The following is a 21,061-nucleotide window of genomic DNA, read 5'->3' as shown; positions in this document are numbered from 1 at the left end:
CTGAGATCAGGGGCAGCGATCTTTCAGGGTCCTGTGGAACATTTGCAGCTTTCTTTTATAGTCCAACCTCAGAATAGAATGACTTCACCTGTAACCTTTCTTTCACCTGGAGAAAGAGGTTAAAGGAATAAAACACCGCATTGATGTAGCAAGAAATACAATTAACCAACATATGTAATCTATTTGCTGCCTTGTGCAGGATTTCCCTTTGGGAGACATAATATTTTTGGCTGAAATGCAACACAAACGTGTTTCTGGTGCTAGACACTGCTGTGTCTGTGCTAAAATCTGTCCATTTGTACATCTTGGATAAGTTGCTTTGGACTTGCTTGTGAATCGCGAAGCTGGTCTTTTTTTACCTGATGTTAAGCTACTTTGTCACTTCGATGGGAAGTGTCAAAGTGACAGTCGGGAATGGGGGATGGGGGGAGTACCTGGCTGCTTGATGTCTGGAGAAGAGCGGGTGGCTCTTTGGGGCAGTTGCGGAGGGCGGGGGTCGGAGGTTGCTGGAGCAGCTAACGGTGCTTTCAAAGTGGGCGGATTTCATGCCGGAGCTGCAATAGAGCTGACTATTCTTGCGAGTTTATCCATGTGTGTGCGTGTATTTGTGTGTGTGTGTGTGTGCGCGCGCGCGCGCGTGCGTCCGTGTGTGCCTGTGAGTATGTCATAGAGTAAGAGAGTCAAAGTGTTTTGCAGCATGGCCATTTGGCCGAATTTGTCCACGCTGCCCTGTTTTTACCATTAACCTGGTACCAACTATCCCTCGACACCACTCTGACCCATGTAGCTTTCTAAATGGTTTTTCAAAGACAACGTTGTACCCGCCTCTACTACTACCTCTGGCAGTTTATTCCAGGCACTCACCGCCCTCTCTGAGAAAAATCGATCCTCTGGACCCTTTTGTTTCTCTCCCCGCTCATCTTAATCTTATGCCCTCTTCTTTCAGACTCCCCTACATTTGGGAACATATGTTCACTATCGACACCATCTATGCCCCTCATTATTTTAGAGACTTCTATTAGATCACCCCTGGGCGGCACAATGGCACGGTGATTGGCATTGCTGCCTCATAGCGCCATGGACCTGGGTTTGATTCCCAGCTTGTGTCACTGCCTGTGTGGAGTTTGCACATTCTCCCCGTGCCTGTGTGTGTTTCCTCTGGTGCGCAGGTTTCCTCACACAGTTCAAAGATGTGCAGGTTAGGTTGATTGGACATAGTAAATTGCCACGTAGCGTCAGGGGGACGAGCATGGTAAATGCTGAGTGTCACGGGGATAGGGGCTGGGTAAGATTGTGTTCGGTACAGACTCGATGGGCAAAATGGCCTCCTCCTGCACTGTAGGGATTCTATGATATAAGCCTCCTCTGATCCAGGGAAGAAATGTCGCAGCCTATCCAGCCTCTGGTAATAACTCAAACCATCAAGTCCCGGTAGCAACAGACTATATTTTCTTTGCATTCTTTCCAGCTTAATAATTTTTTTTCGTATAATAGGGTGACCACAATTGGACATCATATTACATGTGTGGCGTTGCCAATATTTCGTGCAACTTCAATGAGACGTCCCAACTTCTGCATTCAATTTTCTGACCAACGAAACCAAGAATGCCGAATGCCTTATTCATCACTCTGTCCACCTGTGACTCCACTTTCAAGGAGATATATAGCATGAGATATATTTGTTCTATGACTCTCTCAACGCCCTACAATTTACTGAATACATGCTGCACAGGTTCGATCTACGAAAATGCATCACCTCACATTTATCTAAATTAAACTCAATCTGCCATTCATCATCCCATTGGTCCAACTGTTCAAGAGCACGTGGCAATCATAAATAACTTAAATTGTCAACTGTACTACCAATTTTGCTGTCTGCTGCAAACGTACTAAATTCTCATCCAATTCATTAATATAAATGACATACGCCAGTGGACCCAGCATAGATCAGTGAGGCACAGCGCTGGTCACAGGCTTCCAGTTTGAAAAACAATCTTGTACAACCACCCTCTGCCTTCTGTCTTCAAGTTAGTTTTGTATCCAATTGGCTACCTCACCCTGCATCCATTGAGATGAAACTTTATGCACCAACCTATCATGCGGTACCCTGCCAATTGCCTTGTTAAAATCCAAATAGACATCATCGACTGCACTGCCCTCCTTCTCGATAATATGTGCACTCCTCAAGACATCGATATTTATTTCCCCAAGTTCCCTAACAGCCATGCCTTTCTCAGTAGCAAATACTGATGAGAAATATTCATTTAGGATCTCAGCCATCTCTTGTGGCTCCACACATAGATGACCTTGTTGATTCTTAAGGGACCCTATTTTCTCCCCAGTCACTCTTTTGCACTTTGTGTGTTTGTAGAAGCTCTATGTATTTCCTTGACGTTATCTGCCAAAGCAATTTCGTGTCCCTTTTTTGTTCTCCTGATTTATCTCTTAACTTTACCCCAACACCCTCTATACATTTCAAGGGATCCAGTTGATTCCAGTTGCCTATGCTTTTTGCTTCTTGACCAGGGCCTCAAGATCCCGAGTCATCCAGGGTTCCCTATTTCTACCAGCCTTGCTCTTCACCCTGAAAGGAATGTGCTTACCCTGAAACTTTGTTAACACACTGTTTAAAGACTTCCACTTACCAGACGTCAATTTGCCTGCCAATAGACTCCCCCAATTGAGAGATTGATAGTGCATTTGTGGGAGACATTGTGCGTGAACGCGAGAGTATGTGCCAGATTGTTTTTAAGAATTGTGCGTGTGTGAGAGATTGTTTGTGAGAGAGAGTGATTGCGTGGGAGAGATATATACGTATCATGTTAGAGGAATAGAGTGGGGGTTGTGTGTAAGAGAGATTGGTCGTGTGTATTTTGGTGGTGGGAAGTGGTTTCACTTCCAGCATCAGATTTCATACAGCCTCACTGCCACGCACCAATACACCCACATTTCAGTGTTTCCTCCCACAATCCGAAAGACATGTTGATTAGGTGCATTGGCCATGCTAAATTCTCCCTCAGTGTACACAAACAGGCGCCGGAATGTGGTGACTAGGGGACTTTCACAGTAACTTCATTGTAATGTTAATATAAGTCTACTTGTGACACTAATAAATAAACTTAAAACTTAAATACACTATTCCTCCTGAGACCTGAGCCATCATAGCGAACATTGTACAGCTAACCCATTTCCCTTCGCATGATGCTTCGACGAATTTGAACGAATTGGGAACAGGAAAAGTTGTTGACCCTGGCAATTGGCCAGTTTGAGAGCTGTCGACCTGCACAGCAGATCAAGTCGCTCCTTAAGGCTACCTGCTAAGTTGCTGTGAAATAAAAGTGATGAAACCTCATACATAAAGTCAACCATCAACATGTATTAAGGATAAATGGAAAATTGTATCTGTGGGACATTGAGAGAAGCCGATATTACATCTCAAATCTTATACAGCCGTTAGAAGCTAATGCAAAAATAGAACTTTTGCATTAAAGAACGACACAGAAATGGCGTTACCAACGATCATTAAATAAAACAGTACGATATTTCACAGACTTATAATACCGATTCAAAACTGTCTCCATTGAAACAGCACTCGCAGAAATTTCCATAATAAATTCACCTTGAGAGGACATGGCTTGAATGATATTTTGATTCATTGTTTAGCACTGGGGTGGTGCATTTGATAAGAACATTACTTTGATTCTCAGAGTTTACAGACATCACTTGTTGGAACATCAGAATCATAACGGGACATCTAAATGCATTATCCAATCAGCAGTAGGATATCTATTGAATGCCTGATGCCCTGTGAACTCATGGGTAAATCAGACTGACGGTCTCGTATGAACACAATGGATTGTTTACAGCCTAGTAACAGTTCAGATTTTGATCACTACTTCTAATCCACAGCTAATGTGGAATCACAATACATCTCAACAGCCATAAATGCGGGATCAGAATAATACAATCGATCAGATCTCCATATTCGCTTTTCATTGTCCTGACATGTTACATTGTTCACTTAAGCTCTTCCAGTCCCTTTATTGCTACACAGTCGGTGGACAATACAAGCCAAAACCATCGCCTGGTGAGTTGCTGCATTAACACAGTCCTCCCGTTACTCACTTATGCCTTCGACCTGAGTAATCACATTCCTCTCTGCTCCCAAATAAGTGTGGAATTAACAGATAGTCTAACCATATATTGTTAAAAATATATTTCGGAGCTATTTAAACTATTGCTGGTATGGCAGAGGAACAACAGATAATTGGAAATATGAATTCAACTCGTTCTTTCTCAACTGGACATTTAAAATAATACGAATCGGGTAATCAAGGTGAGTCAGAAAATTGCCAGGCGATTTTCACATGCAGTGCGAATGGTGAGAAGCGAATAGGCCTGAAGCTTAACCCAGACTTCAATAATTCACAAATCAAATTATGAATTTAGCAACTCGTTTTTGAGTGGTAGCAACACAATGAAGTCCCGCATTGATGCTGTTGTCATGGGAACAGCCTAGAAGAAGGATAACCCAGACTCAAAACGTTTCCTCTATTCTTTCTCAACAGATGCTGGCAGACCAGACCAGTTGAATTGGTCCATCATTTCTTGCTTTCCTCCAGACTTGAATATCTTTAATCCCGGCAAAGCAACTGAAATAATCATCCCGAACAATGGTGACAATATCAAGAAAACTGACTGCCTGCATGAAGATGGATCCAAATATCAATTGGACTGCCACTTTGCATAAACCGTTGAAACAGCGCTAAATAAATTCACCCTGAGAGGACATAACTTGAATGATATTTTGATTCATTGTTTCGCACTGGGATGGTGCATTTGATAAGAACATTACTTTGATTCTCAGAGTTTACAGACATCACTTGTTGGAACGTCATCATCATAACGGGACATCTAAATGCATTATCCAATCAGCTGTAGAATATCTATTGAATGCCTGATGCCCTGTGAACTCATGGGTAAATCAGACCGGTTATTTCATGTTATCCCTGCTCGAAATCAAGTTATAAAAGAAACAAGGAACAAAATGTCTGTTCGTTTGTAGGATATGATTTGTCCTCACCTCATTGAGTCTTTGGATGTATGGACTGCTCAACAGTCGCAGAAGTAGTGTGCTGTTCCAGACCATCTTTATTATGACTGATAGTGCACAACACGAATTGGCCAAATGGTTTTGCGAGGAGCTACAAACAGATCTGAGCAGGTTTCCCACAAACACACTGAAGGATCCATCAACATTTCCAACATCTCACAGCACCTGCATATCGAAAGCAATTCTGTGTTCATGCATCGATCAATATTGTCAGCTTGTTCACAAATGTACCACTCAAGGGAGTCAAAAACTTTTGCTGACATGGTGGTCTAATGAATCTTCATGAATTGAAATTAAGAATGTAGCAAATCGTTTGTGTGAGGTAGGGACACAATTGAGGCCTGAATAGATGGTGTTGCCAAAGATCATTCCAGGCTCAGCTCCTGCAAAAATCTTTATCAGTTTAAATCTCCACCCATCAGAGTCTACTTGCCAACCAATCAACTCTATCTTCTCAAATAACCTGAAATATTGTTCTTGTGTTAGAGTTGGTCATTTCTTTAAAGGTCTCTTACAATGCGTAAGTCTAAAAGAAAGGTAAAACGTTTCCTTTTCAGCAATAATCTGGAAATGAAATAATAATTTCACTGGAACAGTGTTTTAGTTCCAGTTCTATCCTGCTATATAGATTCCATAATGAGGAAGCAGAGCAGGAAAATGTGAATTGCATTGGAAATTGCTGCATATATCTGAGTTTATTTGCGGTATATCTGCCAGCGCTACTTTTCACAGATCAGCAACATTAACAACATACAGCAAGGTTCAAAAGCTTCTTACCATACATTTTCCTGGTTCCTACTGTGATTCAGTCTGGAAAGCAATCTGCGTCTTCCCATGAAAGGGAACTGAAGGTTGAATATATTTTCAATGATTATCTCCACATTTATTCAAACCTAAAGCAAAATAACTGTAGCCATGCATGTTGGCTGCTTCAAACTATTTGTGGAGCTGCGACCATTGAGCCTGCTAGAGATCAAATATTATATGAAATGTTCCCAGTGCATTAGCAGATACAGGCTATTAAGGTTACACAGAATGCTGTCCGTAACTGCATCTCATGGACCGGGTGATAAATCAGTGAAATATAACTCACCAGTGACACCAACTACAGCGAGGAGCGGATAGTAATTTTTTTGGATATCGTAAAGTACCCATTGAATACGAAGATCAAGTGGAATAATCCATAACATGGTGAGAGTGCCTTTGAGATTCAATGATCGCTCTTTCTATTGGTAACTGCGCTCACTGAAATATTACAACACACAATGAAATCATTCCCTATTTATAGAGTGAGGAATGTCCCCAGCGAAACAATTAAACTATGTGCTGACCGACATTAATAACAATCGCTGAATACACGAGATAATTCAGCATTTCTTGCGAAATGCATGTTTATTGAAAATGCTTTGCACTCATGTTGGACGATTGCGCCAATGCCATATGAATCCAAACAATTTTTTAAAATGAAGAATATTGAATCGCACAGTTACTGATCTGAAGTGAAATAAAATCAGAATTAATATCCCTGTTGATAAATGTCAGTCTACAATTTCAAAATTTCATTCCGTGTATAAGTGTGAGTTTACTAGAGATTGTGGAAATAATGTTGATCTATCAGTTGATACATGAGACATGTCAGAGGCAGGATGATTGCAAATATTACACTGCTGCTATTCAGCAAACTCGAGACATAAACCCTCGAAATCAAGGCACTGAACCTCACATTCATCATTGTTTTCAGGAGATTTCTTCGAAAGTAAACTAAGTCACCTCTCCAACCTGCTTTGCAAACACATCCCGATATTCTTTGCATTATTGGTGATCAGTGGGAAAGTGCCATGTATACCAGACTCAGCATCAAATCTTCTAAACCATACATTTCTCCTTTCAGTGAGTGTGGAAGCAATTCTATCGATCCAGAGGTATTTTCGACAGCAGATTTAAGTGGGTATCATTTGACTCTCCACTGTCGACCCGTTTATTATTTAACGTTTATTGATTAGTCACAAGTCGGCTTACATTAACACTGCAACGAAGTTACTGTGAAAATCCCAGAGACACCACATTGTGACGCCTGTTCGGGAACAGTGTGGGAGAGTTTAGCATGGCCAATGCACCTAACCAGCACGTCTTTCGGACTGTGGGAGGAAACCAGAGCATCCAGAGGAAAACAACCCTGACATGGGGTGAACCTGCAGACTCTGCACAGACAGTGACCAAGCCTGGAATCGAAACCGGGTCCCTGGCTCAATGAGGCATCAATGCTAAATATCAGTCAAGCCTGCTTGTCTTCCGAGTAAACAAACATCAGCAGCTTGTTTAACTGTTATCAGAATCTGAATACATTCCTAACGCTACGTCAGTTTTGCTGAACAGTGATGAAACCTGGGTTAATGCCAGGAATGGATGGGTTGCGTTACAACAAAATATTGCACAGTTTAGGCTTGCATCCACCGGAGTTTAAAAGAGGAAGAGGCAACTTGATTGAAACTTTTAAGATTCTGAGAGTTCTTAATAGTGATGTGCAGCCAATGTTTCCGTTTGTTGGAGCAAGTAGAACTAAAGATTGCAGTTACATAATGAGGACTCGTGCATGTAAGACAGAAATGAGAAATTATTATTTTTCTCAGAAATTCTTGAGTCTTTGTAACTCTTCCACAGAAGGCATTGGAAACAGAGTCTTAGTTTTTTTTTAATGCTGTGCTCCATAGTTCATTGATTAAAAAGTAGTGAAAGGTTATGTAAGGTAGGGAGGGATGTGGCATCCAAGATATTATCAAATCAGCTGCGGCCTTCTTGAATGGTGGAGCAGGCTCGAAGGGCCGAGTAACCTATCATTTCTCCTAATACGCTATGTCCCTAGGTTTAAAATTCCACAATAACATCATGTCATTTTATCAATTCAATCAATCTATCTCGTATAAATAAAAACGAATCAATGCTTATAAGTAACACCAGTCAAGGAAGCACTGTAAAATATGAGGAGAACCAACACAGAGCTTCAGAACTGCAAAGACTAGTGGCTGGAATGGGCGGATAGTTGGAACAATGACTGAATAATTATTTTGTTCAGTGACAGTTCTCCAGATCCCTGTGGCCCACAGTGGGGACAGCCTCAGGCTAAAAGGACGATCCTTTAAAACAGAGATGAGGAGGAATTTCTGCAGCCAGAGAGTGGCGAATCTGTGGAACTCTTTGCCACAGAAGGCTGTGGAGGCCAGGTGATTGAGTATCTTTAAGACAGAGATAGATAGATTTTTGATTAATAAGGGGATCAGGGGTTATGGGCAAAAGGCAGGAGAATGCAGATGAGAAAAAAATCAGTCATGATTGAATGGCGGAGCAGACTCGATGGGCCGAGTGGCCTAATTCTGTTCGTATATCTTATGGTCTTATAGACTAGCCAACTCCCCCAGATAGGTGGAAATTTAGGATTATGAACATTGAATTCTTTAGATAATTCCTGTCATATAATCCCTCTATAAATTTTTGATCTGTTCAGTTCTCACAAGCAGGGCGGAGATTGAAGAATAACACTGCTCCATAAGTGTTAACACAATTATTGAAAACTTCCTGCGCCATCTGAGATTTATTTATCATATGATCACTGTTTGAAGTCTTAATCAATTTGTGAAGAAAATATTTATATTGCACTTTCAATGTTCTCATCCAAACATTATACCTACAGTATGCAGTGCGTTGGTTGTGAAGGTTCAGCTGTCAAAAAATATTCCAAATTGTGGATAATATTCTTTGGGGACGGACATTACGACATTGACCAACACGTCCACATCTTCATCACAGCCTCTTTCTCCCTTTCTGGCCTCTGGTTCTATTCTATCTCTGCAGTGACCAATTCTCCGTCCCGATATCCAGACACGTTCTCCACCCCATGCATTTACTTCATTCATCCTTCTGTCCGCAAAAGCCATTTCACTCATTCTGCATTCACAGCTTCATCCCACGCTTAACTGTGGATGAGCCTTCTGAAAGCATGGGTGAATTCGGCAGCGTTTGTAATATTTTGTTTCGGGTGACCTTGATGATGTTCATCCTAAGGAAGGAAATGCTGAATTGTGGCTGTTCAGATTGGAGCGGACATCATTGAGATACCACAGCATTTTTTCATTCAGGGACAGCGGCTGGTGATCTGCAGAACTAGGTTTCAGTCAAGAACTGAAGGAAACACTGGAATAATTGTGGCTCAAGCTGCTAAATGCAACTTTGGGCTTTGATGGATTGAGCAGAGTGAAGTGTGGCAGTCAGTTATACTCGGAGGAAAGGTCTAATTAGGGCTCATTGTGGGTCAGTCCTGTATAGAGGGTGGTTTGGTGGGTTACTGCAACTAGGTTTCAGACAGAGAACTTTGGAATGGGGCCCTGTGGTTAACCATGGGATAAAGAAGTGTTAGATGCGGTATTGCAATTTTGCCTGGGGAAGGGACATTTGGTTTGGGTCAGTATTTATTGGCCTGGGACAGGACTGTTGAAATTGGAATGCTTACTTTATCTCGGAACAGGGGCTACTAAGGTGATTCAGTGTGGTGCATTCAGGGCGAGGGACCGATGATGTGAGCAAGTCTAATTGAGTCAAGGGCCGAGGCAATTCAAGGGGCTGTGTGTTATAATCTAGTTCGGGGAGCGACGAGGTGGCAAAATGTGGGTCTATAATTGACAGAAATATGTGAGGTTGGATAGTAGGTTTCGGTGTCAGGATGGGATTGGTGAGATGGGACAGTGTGGTTCTGTCTAGAAAAATGTGTCGTATTGTGAGACAGGCTGGTTAAATCGGGGACAGCGACATATCAGGTGAAACATTATGGATCAGATTGGGAAAGGGACTGATGAGACGGGACAATGTTTATAAAACCAGGCCAGCTTCCCATGGGGCATTTCACACTGTGAAATGGAACAGACAGTTGGAGTAATGTGATTGATTCTAGAGCATTAACCAATGAATTGGGACAGTTTGGCATTGACTGGTGAAGGTTTACAGTGTGGTGTATTTTGGGGCAGGGTAAGTGGAGTTCCGCTGGTGAAACTTGGACTAGTGCAAGGCCTGGTGATGAGTTACCGTGTGATTCAGTGTGAGACAGGGAAGGACACTGTCAATGAATATCACCGTGTAATCTGCGAAGTGTGACATTATTGTTCAGTCCGGGATAGGGGCTGATAAATTGGGGCAGTGACGTTCAATCTGGGAATAGGAGAGATTTGCAGTGGGTGGATATTTGCCGGAGGGTAGAGCTTTACAGGGGAGAGTTTTGCAGTCGGTCAGTTTTCATGCCCAAGTGCTTTCTCCTGAGACGGTATATTGAAACCCTGTCTTGACAATAAGAATGTATTGACTGCAAATCATGACATCTGAACTTTTAAAACAGGAGTTTTAACAGGTGGGGAAACTACATGTATCCTGTTGCACTGGGGAACTGAGCTGTTGTGTATGTAAACAGGATGACTGAGTGAAGCATTTTCCACTTTCAGCTGGTGAGCATTATTTTCACAGAGTTTGTTTTTGTCACTGAATTTCCTGCTGATCTCAATCCCTGTCGTGATGGGTTTCATATTCACAACATTCTCCAGGTAAATAAATGAAATACTGCAGATCTTGAATATCTGAAATAACAACAACAGAAAACACTGCAAATGCTCAGAAGATCTGGTAATGCCTGTGGAGGTAGAGAACAAAAAAACAATTTCTGATGTTGATCCTCCTCCATTCATGAGTGAAAATATTTTTTTCTTATTTATCCTGTCACCCATCTGACAGGCCACAATCAGATCATGTCAGCCCCCATTCCCCAGAGAAAGCACATTCGGGCTATTGAATCGTTCCTTGATGTCATAGCCTGCCACACTATAGTGGACGTGTTTTGATAATGTTTCTGCTCAGTTTTGAACCCTCTGCTGGTGCCCACGACGCGACAGATGTCCTGCGGCGCAAAGCGACCAATTCATTTTAAAGAACGAAAGGGGAAGGTCTGTGATTGAGTGCAAGGCATGATGAACTCACACAAGGAATGGCAAAGAAAGCAACTTTCAGCTGCCGATGGCAGATCCCGGGTGGTTTAGTGTTTCAGACTCAATGTTTTCAGGACCATGGCATGGGCTTGATGGTAGGTCACAAATAGGGAACTAAACAGAACATTTTTAATGAGAAATCTGTCTGTGTGTGACGGACCAGAAGAAAGGCAATAGCTAAAGTAATGATGGTAAGTTGATTGGCGAAGTCATTGTCTGCTTCCCTGTTGATCCATTGGTTAGGATTCGGAACTTTCATCACTGTGGCTTGGGTTCAAGCTCTGGCCAGAGAGTAACTATTTTGCGTTGCTGTGTGAACTGACAAATTTAAAGTGAATTCCTCATTCAGTTAAACTCGATCTGGCAGCATCCACGGAGTGGGAAACAGAATGAATCTTCCAGCTGGATGATGCTTCATCAGAGCTGGAAAGGTCTGATATAAAACAGACGGGAAATAAGTCCTTGTCTGTGTTTCGGAGATATTATGAGAGAGTCGATGGGTTAGAAGTTCTATTCCTAACCCATTATGTGTTCTAGTGGTAGCGTGGCTGAAACGTTGAGTGCACTAGCTTTAAGCTGTAGTTTCTAAAGCAACCGTGTCTTCACATCCCACCACTGCCCCAAGTTTCTTCTCCTTTGGCTGTTCAGTGATTGGCATTGTGGTAAGAACAAAAACCGCTGGTGCGTGCTGATTTCAGGGTGAACTCGTCAGGCCGAATGTTCCACTTTGTTGCTGTAACTATCCTGTGATTTCGTATGAGTGACACTAACTCATTAACTCGTTGACGTGCTGTCCAAGTGGTTTTGGTAATGGATCTGATATCTATTGTTGTTTTCCGCGGAAGATTTGAACAGCACCCACTGGAATGCTCAGCTTCCATTCTCTTCAGTACTCCAGAATTCGTTCAATAAAATCAAAACCTTCCAAATATTCAGGCCCATTTTTCATGCTTCAAATCCGCATTCCTTCATTTCTGTTCATCGACGAGAATTTACCAAACCTCCAGCCGGAAATGGATGAAAACTCAATCCAATTTGGTGACATCCTTGATTTATGGGTGTTTGCGATTCCTCGGGCCTTTGTCACTGTCGGTGTCAGCGTGTGTCCCTCTTTGTCCATCAATATGATTCAGTTTCCCGAAAGGGGGAACACATTGTTACCATCTGCATTCACTTATTTGATGAATCCTCATGGTAAATGGGACAGAAAATCACAAGATGTTTGAAAGTTGGGAGACAGATTAGCACGTTCTCTTTTACTTTCGAGTGGATATTGCTTATTGACTCAGGGCCCGTATGTTACACAGTGGAGGATTGTTGAAACTTTCACTGAGCAACATTTAAGCAGACAGCGGATTCACTTGGTGTGATGCTGGGTTCCAGTTCTACATATGCAATCATACATTCAACTTATGTCAGTTGCTGTTCATCCATTTTGTCTCATAGTTTGTAATTATTGGATACTAAAACTGCGCAGAATGTTCCACATGTGTTCCCCGCAAAACCTTGTACAACTGCAGCAACAATTCGTTATTCTTGTTCTCCAGTCTACTGGCAACAAAGGCAAAAATGTAATTCCCCTTCCTAAATGTTTGCTGCAACTCAACGCTAGCTTTATGCATTCCATCTACAAATACACGTCGGATTCTTTGAATATCAGCACCAACGTTCCCACCTTTTCAAAAATGTTCTGCTCTTTCTGTTTTTACGAAAAGGTGAATGCCTATTCACTTTCCAAAATTGAACCCGCCCTTGCCTGTGCATTAAAACTTGCCGTATGGCCAGTCTCGCTGCCTTATCCCTACAGATCAGATGTGTTTTAAGCTGAAGCTCCAGCGAGAACTCACGAGCCCAGGCTTACAAAACCAACCATCTAATCACTGAGCTATGGAACCAATTGCCATTAAGAGCGCAGAGTGAGTGCCTCATTGTCGGTGAAGTGAGGAACAGGCTGGATTTTCAGGTGGGTGATGTTTGAAAGATGTGGAAATGTGAGATGGGGAGCAGAGTTAAAAGATGCAACTTGATAGAGGCAGAGTGTGTCCGTTACTTTAACTGAAGAATGAATGCCATGGTATCCTTCTTTAGAGCTCAACTCTGAAATTTCCAGCTCTGGTACAAGTTCATCCAGCTAAAAGATTAATCGTGTTACACCCTTCACAGACACTGTGAGGTCTGTTTTCATTTAATGAAGAAATCAACAAAAAGTTATTCACTCCATGGCTGAGAATCAAATCTGCTACATGTCACTGAAGCCATACCTCTATACCCCCAAGGAAGCTGATGTGAGACATTGGAAATTAGATGATCATCACCAGTGTACGTAATACTTCAAGTCAAATAACATTCATGAAAACATTGTTACACTGACATTTTTACATCTTATAAACAATTGCATCAAAATGCGTTATTTCCACTTGTGTTCACATTATTTCACTTCCTGGGTCTGAGCAATTTCCATCTTCAAATTGTGCTGTTCAGTTAACCGTTTGTCATCAGTCCCGGGCCCTGGCGTTGAAAGCATTGACTCTCAAACACTGAACCACCCGGGCTCCACTATCACCCGCTCAATTTTGCCCTGTCTATCATTCCTTGTGTCAGTTAATCCATCCTTTCTTGCTATTTATCCTGGACCCGCCTTGTGTTCTTTTTTTTTTACGGCGTGGTTCCTGACACTATGATTTTAAAATGTTGGAAATACTCAGCAGATTAGTTAATGTCTAGTGACAAACGAGAATAATTCTGAAATTAAAAGCATTCTGAAAAGCCCCAGCCCGGTTTCGACGCTGAAACCTTTCACGTATGAGGAGAATGTGATAACCACCACACTACAGAAAAATGACGATATTCGAAATGGAAGCAGATCTGGCTTTCTGGAGGAGCAACTAAACTGATTTTGCAAGCCCTTGAACTCCTCACATTAATTTACATTTGCATTACTTCTGCTGGTTCCTTCTGTCACAATGCATTATGCATTGTGCATTGTGTCACATTATGCATTCCAATGCATTAAATTTTTGTGATCACATGTTCGGGCAAAGCTTTTTAGTTACCTTTAAAGTCAGCAGGATAACTGACAGAGGTGGGATTCGATCCCATTCCTCCACAGATACCGTTTCCCTCAATTCAATAGTTTAAATTTCTCATGATCGCTAACAGTGCAAAAGGTGGCTGCCATCTCTGGCATTGCCAGTGAACAGAATAAATGGAGCAGCGTTTAGTCAAATGTCAAACTGAGCATCCTCCACCACTTAGTAAAATGTTGGCAGATCCCCAGACTCAACATAAATTACCCACCCTATCTCGAAAGCCCTTAATTCCCTTCGATTCCAAAATACACTCTATCTCAGCCTTCAATATCCTAATCATTGAGGATTCACAGATCGCTGGGCTGGAGAATGTCAAAGATTCACACACCTTTGATGGAAAAAGTATCTCCTTGTCTCTATCTTAAATGGCTGATACGTGAGCAGGCATTTTGTGAAGTCTGATTCAAAATTTGAAGAAGTGCAAATATCATATGGCTGTGAGATAATGTAATCCCTTAATAGTTAACAACAAGCGGGAATGAGACAACTTTTCCTCACACTGAGAGTTGACTGATTTTTAATAATAACGTCTTGCACTTTTCGAAAAGGTGAATGCAATAACTGCCACACTTCAGAAACAAATTACAGATGAAAGCGGCAGAATTTGATGTGTGCCAGTTACTTTCAGCGATAAATATCTGTTGCGTGTTACCTTGTGAATTTCACAGGATCAACAGAGGTGAGATTGGTGGCTTCTGAAAATTGGAAGTTACACATGAACAGCTTGTGGGGCTATTTCGCCTCACTATCGATTTCATGTTACAGATAACAGCAATAGCTATTATTATTGGTTGAAAAATCATTTGTGTTCTAATTAAACATGTCAAGTCACATCTGATGAGAACATAAGTAAATGAAATTAAAAGGGAATGGTTTCACGGTTACGCCAGGATAATTATGTACCTATCTGGTTAGATAGAGGATTGATGGGAAGCGGACAGGAAATGATTTGAACTTCAGTTGGAAAACCCCAAATCATCAGTGGGTCGGTTTTCAATCTTTTGTTTATACTGGCAGACAGTCATTCAGCCTATGTTCCTTTGTGCGCTCTTTAAAGGAAAAATCCATTCCTTCCGCACACGTTCCTTTCCCCTAACGGCTGGGACTGTCTCGCCTCGTTGTTCCTGCCAGAAACGACACCGCTCACACTCTTTCATTCAAGATGAGCTATCAGACTTTAAATGGAAGGACCAAAACCCAAGTTAATTCTGGCAGCGGTGGGATTTAAACCCATGTCTCCGCTGAGATTGGAGCTTTAGACCGCTCGGCCTCGCGTACACACGTTGTAATCATGTAATTTACTGATATAGTTAGTGAAATAATTTAGAAGGAATAGAGATGGGAAGGGCCAGCAGAAATCTCCAACCTGATTTTTTATTGAATTTTGTCATCCTGAAATGTGTAACAAACAGAAATCATCTCCAGTCAGAAAAACAATGAGCTGCATTTAAGAGTCGGCACCATTTAAACTGTCCTCAAGCTCGTCTGGTTCCCAATCTCCTTCCAGAAATTACAACAAAACTTTCTGCTGAATTTGCTCAGGGTCTTTACTTCAGAAAGGACAGGGCACAAGGCGAGACTGAGATTTCTATGCATTTCCAGGAAATAACTTATTTGGTTTCACGGTTTGGGCGAGAGCAGCAAATCTTCATTTTCTGATCTGCAATCAAAAGAGCAGTATCCAACTCTGACCACCAAGTTACAGCGTGTTTTACAATTTGCTTCATCCACGCTCCTTTTGTTATTGTAATTTTTACTCCAGACCACTTTCACCACAAACAATATTCTCCTGCAAAATGGCACGTTCTGATTCACTCCCAATGATGGGTCCAGCCAATGACAACATGCCGCAAATACTCTCGACTGTTGTCACTTTCGCTTCCGACGGTTCAAACCGCACTGAAATATTTCGAAATGTTTTTCATTGAAGAGTGAGGGATAAGTTTCATAATTCAGTGCCAGTGTACATGGGAAGATCTGACCCATTGCCATCCAGATTTTTCCTTATATCACCAGCTCTATTGGCAGCCTTTTGCAGCCCATTGCTGTCCTTCTCTTTCAGTGTCTTTCCATGAACATTTGCACTTGTGATCTTTCCAATGAAGTAAACTTGAAAATATCACTCGACTGAATTTAATAGCTCCGCTTCCGATCAGAGAGTAAATCGGATTATTTCTAACAGTTTTGCCAGAGCAGTAATTATTTTCCTGAGAGAGAATTGAATCCAAACCTCACTAGCAGAGTGCGGAACACAAACCAGTGGACCCCAGGGCAACTCGTGAACTTAGTTTCTCAAACCGATTGACCTCATATTCCTTTGCTCATTATTTTCATCTCAGATTGGTTTTACCATCGACAAGTTGCTCCTTCAAAATCTCCTGTTTGGATGGTACATAAGTGCCTCCTTCAGCCAATGACAACACGGGTTGAGTTCGCTGCATCATGAAATTGACAGTAAGGTGAAATAGTCCCACAAGATGCTGAAGTTTAGAAGGATGAGAGGAGATCTGACCGAGGCAATATAATTCTAAAAGGGATCGATCTATTAAACGTAAACCATCCCGAACAAGAGGTCACAGGTATAGATTGAGAGGCGGTGGATTTAAAAGTGAGATGAGAAGGAAGTACTTCTCGCAGAGTGTGGTGAATTGGTGGAACTCGCTGCCCCATAGCACGGTGGAGTCTGAATCGCTGGATGATTTCAATAAGAAGATAGATATATTTCCAACTTAAAAAACTAATTAAAAGGATGTGGAAAACAAGCGGGGATTTAAAGAGCAGAGAAAGATGAAATAAATAAAAAACATTGCTGATGCAGGCATCTCTCGCCAGAGACTCAGAAAAGTGCAATGTAATAGAAGTTGAACTGGCTGACAAATTCCACCCCCCCCCCACCCCTCCCTCCCACCCCCCCCCCCCCCCACCGCAATTAATGCTTTGTAAGGAATTTAAACAAAAGTTCCTTCGACAAATCAATCCTCAGCAATGGCAAATAAGAGCAAGGATCCACCTAAATTTAGACGCGGTTTGTTGGGATCAGAGTGTTCACCATTAGACCAGAGAACCTACAACATAGCAGCCGGCTGCAAATCACTCAAAGCATTTGATTCACTTGCTGTTGCTGCCACATTGAATGAAAAAGGTCACATGCTTTGAGTGACCATTTGCATCAGGTGGCTCTGTTCCTGTTTCTGTGCTGTGATGGTGAGCACCCTGGACTCCGAATGCAGTCATCGGAGTTCAGAGCATGGTAAAAAATTGCTTTTTTTTGCTGAAGGAGATAATGGGTTTGCTGAAGGGAATTTAATTTTAAATTCTCAGACAGTGGAAATTTCAGCAAATTACACCGCAATCACATTGCAGATGTTGCAGCGAATGACTCTCTTGGCGTCATTGCATCAGCCCCAGAGAACGATTGCTCAAGAATACAAAGCGCTGAGAGGCAGGGAAGCTACAGTGGGCACTGTGTCCACCTAGCGGTGTAATTCACTCTGTTATCTGTCTCAATTTAAACAAAAGTTAGGCGGTGAGAGGCCAGAGTGCGACACGTTACCCGTGGAATCAACAGCACTCTGACGGAAGACAGTCGACTTTTATCCCAAAACACACACACACACACACCCCTACACACTCTCTCTCTCGCTCACACACACACACACGCGCTCACACACTTGCTCAATAATTGTCAGACTCCAGTCGAATTGTTATTGTGTGACACCAACTGCTTTTTTTCAACAGAGGAGTTAAAGAACAGCGAAAAGATGAAAAACACTAACGTTGCAGGGATCTGGCGCCTGAGGCTCAGCAATGTGCATTGTAATAGCAGTTGAACTGGCTGACAAATTGTCCTCTCTGTTCTTGCTTTGTGAGAAATTGAAACGAAGCGCCCTTCAGCAAATCAATCATCTGCCTTTGCAAATTAAAGCAAGGCTCCGCCGAGATTTGAACTCGGATTGCTGGATTCAAAGTCCAGAGTGCTCACCATTACACCACGAAACCCAACTCACGGCAACCATCTGAAAATCGTCGCTCAATACTTGTGCCAATTTGAACAGCAGGGAGAAATATCAGTCCCGTTGCACAATCCCGTCAATTACCCACACCAATTCATATTTACATTGCCCTTGCTGGTTGCTCCTGTAAAAATGAGTACGCTACCTTCAACTGCATTAAATTTTACTGCAGCTGATCACATTCAAAGAGCAATGTTAGCATCGAACAGATATCAACCTTACTGTGGTAACTTGACTGAACAACAGCAGATATCAACCTTACTGTGGTAACTTGACTGAACAACATCAGCTGATCAGAGCTCTGCTTTCATCACACTGGAAGCCAATGTGAAAATATGAAGAATTTCAAATCTTAACAGACAGAAAGGAGTGTGTGACTTGTGGACAATTGGCGCTGTGCATATTCCTGTAATCAGTCTCTCGGAAAATCAGGCAGATGGGATCCTGGTGGTCTCGTGGTTAGGATTTGGCGCTTTCAGGGTCGCAGGCTGCGTTCGATATATTAAGACTTAATTATTTTTATAAACAAACCAGCAATACTTCCTGGTCCAAAGCAGCTCTGCCAGAATCGGTGGAGTGAGATTTGCATTTTTGCTTCCGAGTTGGAAATGTCACACGTGCAATAGGTCAAGAACAAACACAAATAGTGAAAAACAGTGATATGATGCAAAACGCTGCCTATAGAGATGGTGATACAAGGTAAAATCTGGGTGGTAATGGGTCAGATTTAACCGTTTGCATTGACAGAAATAGCACTCATTTCTGGATAACATTCTCGGGCTAAATTACAAGAAAACCTCTCCATGAATGAAATACTAAACTATTTGACTTCGACTGATTGCAAGCAGTTTTCATTCAGAAAGCAGTAATTGTGAAATTTACAAAGCGGGATGGAGAAAGGCTCAGTTTGAGCGGTGACACTGCGGGAGGAATGGAGAGCTGGAGTACACTGAGAAAAGCAGCAAAGTTTAAAAATAACCGGAACCAACCAATGTTGCCCTTGACCGTTATTCCTTGTGTCAGTTAATCCATCCTGTCTTGCTCACTGTCACAGACCTTCCCTTTTATATTCTTTACTGAGTTCTTTCCGCCTGAAATGCCGTAGAAAGCTCAATAGTTCAACTCATGTTTCGTGATAAACGAGAATAACTCTGTAATCTGAACCATTTTGAAACAAAGCCATGTGGAAATGTTTCTGCCTGGCTTCGAACCGTGGACTTTCTAGATGCAAGGCGAGCGTGATAACCAATACACTGCAGGAACAGACCAACGTGTACACTTGATGCAGCTCCGATTTACTGGTAGAGCAACTAAACTCGTCCGGCAAGCCCGTCAGTTGCTCACTTTAACCAAAAGAGAAAACTCTGGAAAATCACATTATGTCTGGCAGCATCTGTAGAAGAGAAAAGAGTTGACGTTTCGGTCCGGATGACCCTTTGTCAAAGTTTTCTGTGACACATTTGCTTTCAGACTCCAGCATCCACAGTAATTTGCTTTTATCCAGTTGCTCACTTTACATTCTCTCTGCTGGTTCCTCGAATCAAAATGAATGATGATTCATTCGACTGCATTAAATTTTAGTAATCACATGTTTGACCAAAGCTGTTCATAACGTTTATAGTAATTTAAGTGAAAATCGAACAGTGGGAGAATGTGATCCCCTTCCTTCATAAATATCATATCCTAAATTTAGTGTCTCAGATTTCCCATCAAGGACACCAGCAGAAGTCATTGCTGTCAGAGCTGGTATTGGCAATGAACCAAATGAATGGAATTGGATGAGATCACATGTCCCATTGAGTCTCCTCCCCCACTTTAAATCAAATCCGAGCTCAACAACTGCCTCATTTCAGGAATCAATTCAGTTAAATTTGGTTCCACACAGACAGGGAGAGAAGAGAAGGAACAAAAACAAAAAAGGGGAATGGATAGTTAGACTGAGAGAGGGAAGGACTGAGGCAGATCGACAGAGAGAAAAGAAAAAGAGCAAGAATGGGGTAGACACTGAACAGAACAGATACACTTCACTGTTCCATACCGTTTCAAGAAAAAAAAACTTGAAGGCATTGGAAAGAGCAAATGCTACGGCCCTGAAAAATATTCTGGCAATGGTGCTGAAGAATTGCGCTTCAGAATTTGCCGCAGCTTCAGCTAAGCTGTTCCTAAACTACAACACTGGCATCAACCGCCAATGCTACAACTTGCCCAAGATTGCCCGCTTTACAAAAATCCGGTCAAATCCAATGCCCCACATTACTACCAGTCTACCCTTGATCATCAGTAATGTGACGGAAGAGACAATAAACAATGGTATCAAGAGGCATTCCAATGCAAACTGGAGGAACATCCCCCGATGTCACGATTCGGATCTTACTGCATTCCAGACTTAACACTGAGTTCAACAACGTCAGAGCATCTCCTTTCCTCCATCCTCACCCCATTTCCATTTATTTTGTTTTATTTAATTTTATTCTAATTATTTTTATTAATTAATATTTTTTCTTTTATGTCGATATTTATTTTTTGAGTTCCATGTTTTGCACTGTTTATTTAAATCTCACTTTCCATCTTGTTGCCCCCTCTCCCTCCATCCCACTCGGGCCAAATCCTACATTTCCTTTGTTCTGCCATTTGCACATTCTGATCTCTAAATGCGCAGCCTGCAGCACCCTTCTCAGCCATGGTCACCACCATTTAATTTGCCTTTTTGTTTTTCTTGATTGATATGTGACACCTTTGCCACCCACCCCTCACCCATATCCCTCACCGTTACAGTCTAAATCTCGTCCAAGTTTCTTTGTCTTCAGCTCTGACGAAGGTCATCCA

At 42.0% G+C, this 21,061-nt stretch overlaps 1 protein-coding gene and 1 non-coding gene across 2 annotated transcripts in view; both read right to left on the bottom strand.

The window, feature by feature from the left end:
- LOC144485255 (uncharacterized) overlaps positions 1-21,061 on the bottom strand; it is a 182,814-nt gene that overhangs the window by 96,231 nt on the left and 65,522 nt on the right.
- On the bottom strand, positions 18,150-18,221 carry trnaq-uug (transfer RNA glutamine (anticodon UUG)). Its single transcript has one exon. It is a non-coding gene; the product is annotated as a tRNA-Gln (tRNA).

Source organism: Mustelus asterias, unplaced genomic scaffold (genome assembly GCF_964213995.1).
Source record: "Mustelus asterias unplaced genomic scaffold, sMusAst1.hap1.1 HAP1_SCAFFOLD_178, whole genome shotgun sequence".
In the NCBI taxonomy this organism is placed as follows: Eukaryota; Metazoa; Chordata; class Chondrichthyes; order Carcharhiniformes; family Triakidae; genus Mustelus; species Mustelus asterias.
This window is presented reverse-complemented; position numbering and strand designations above follow the sequence as displayed.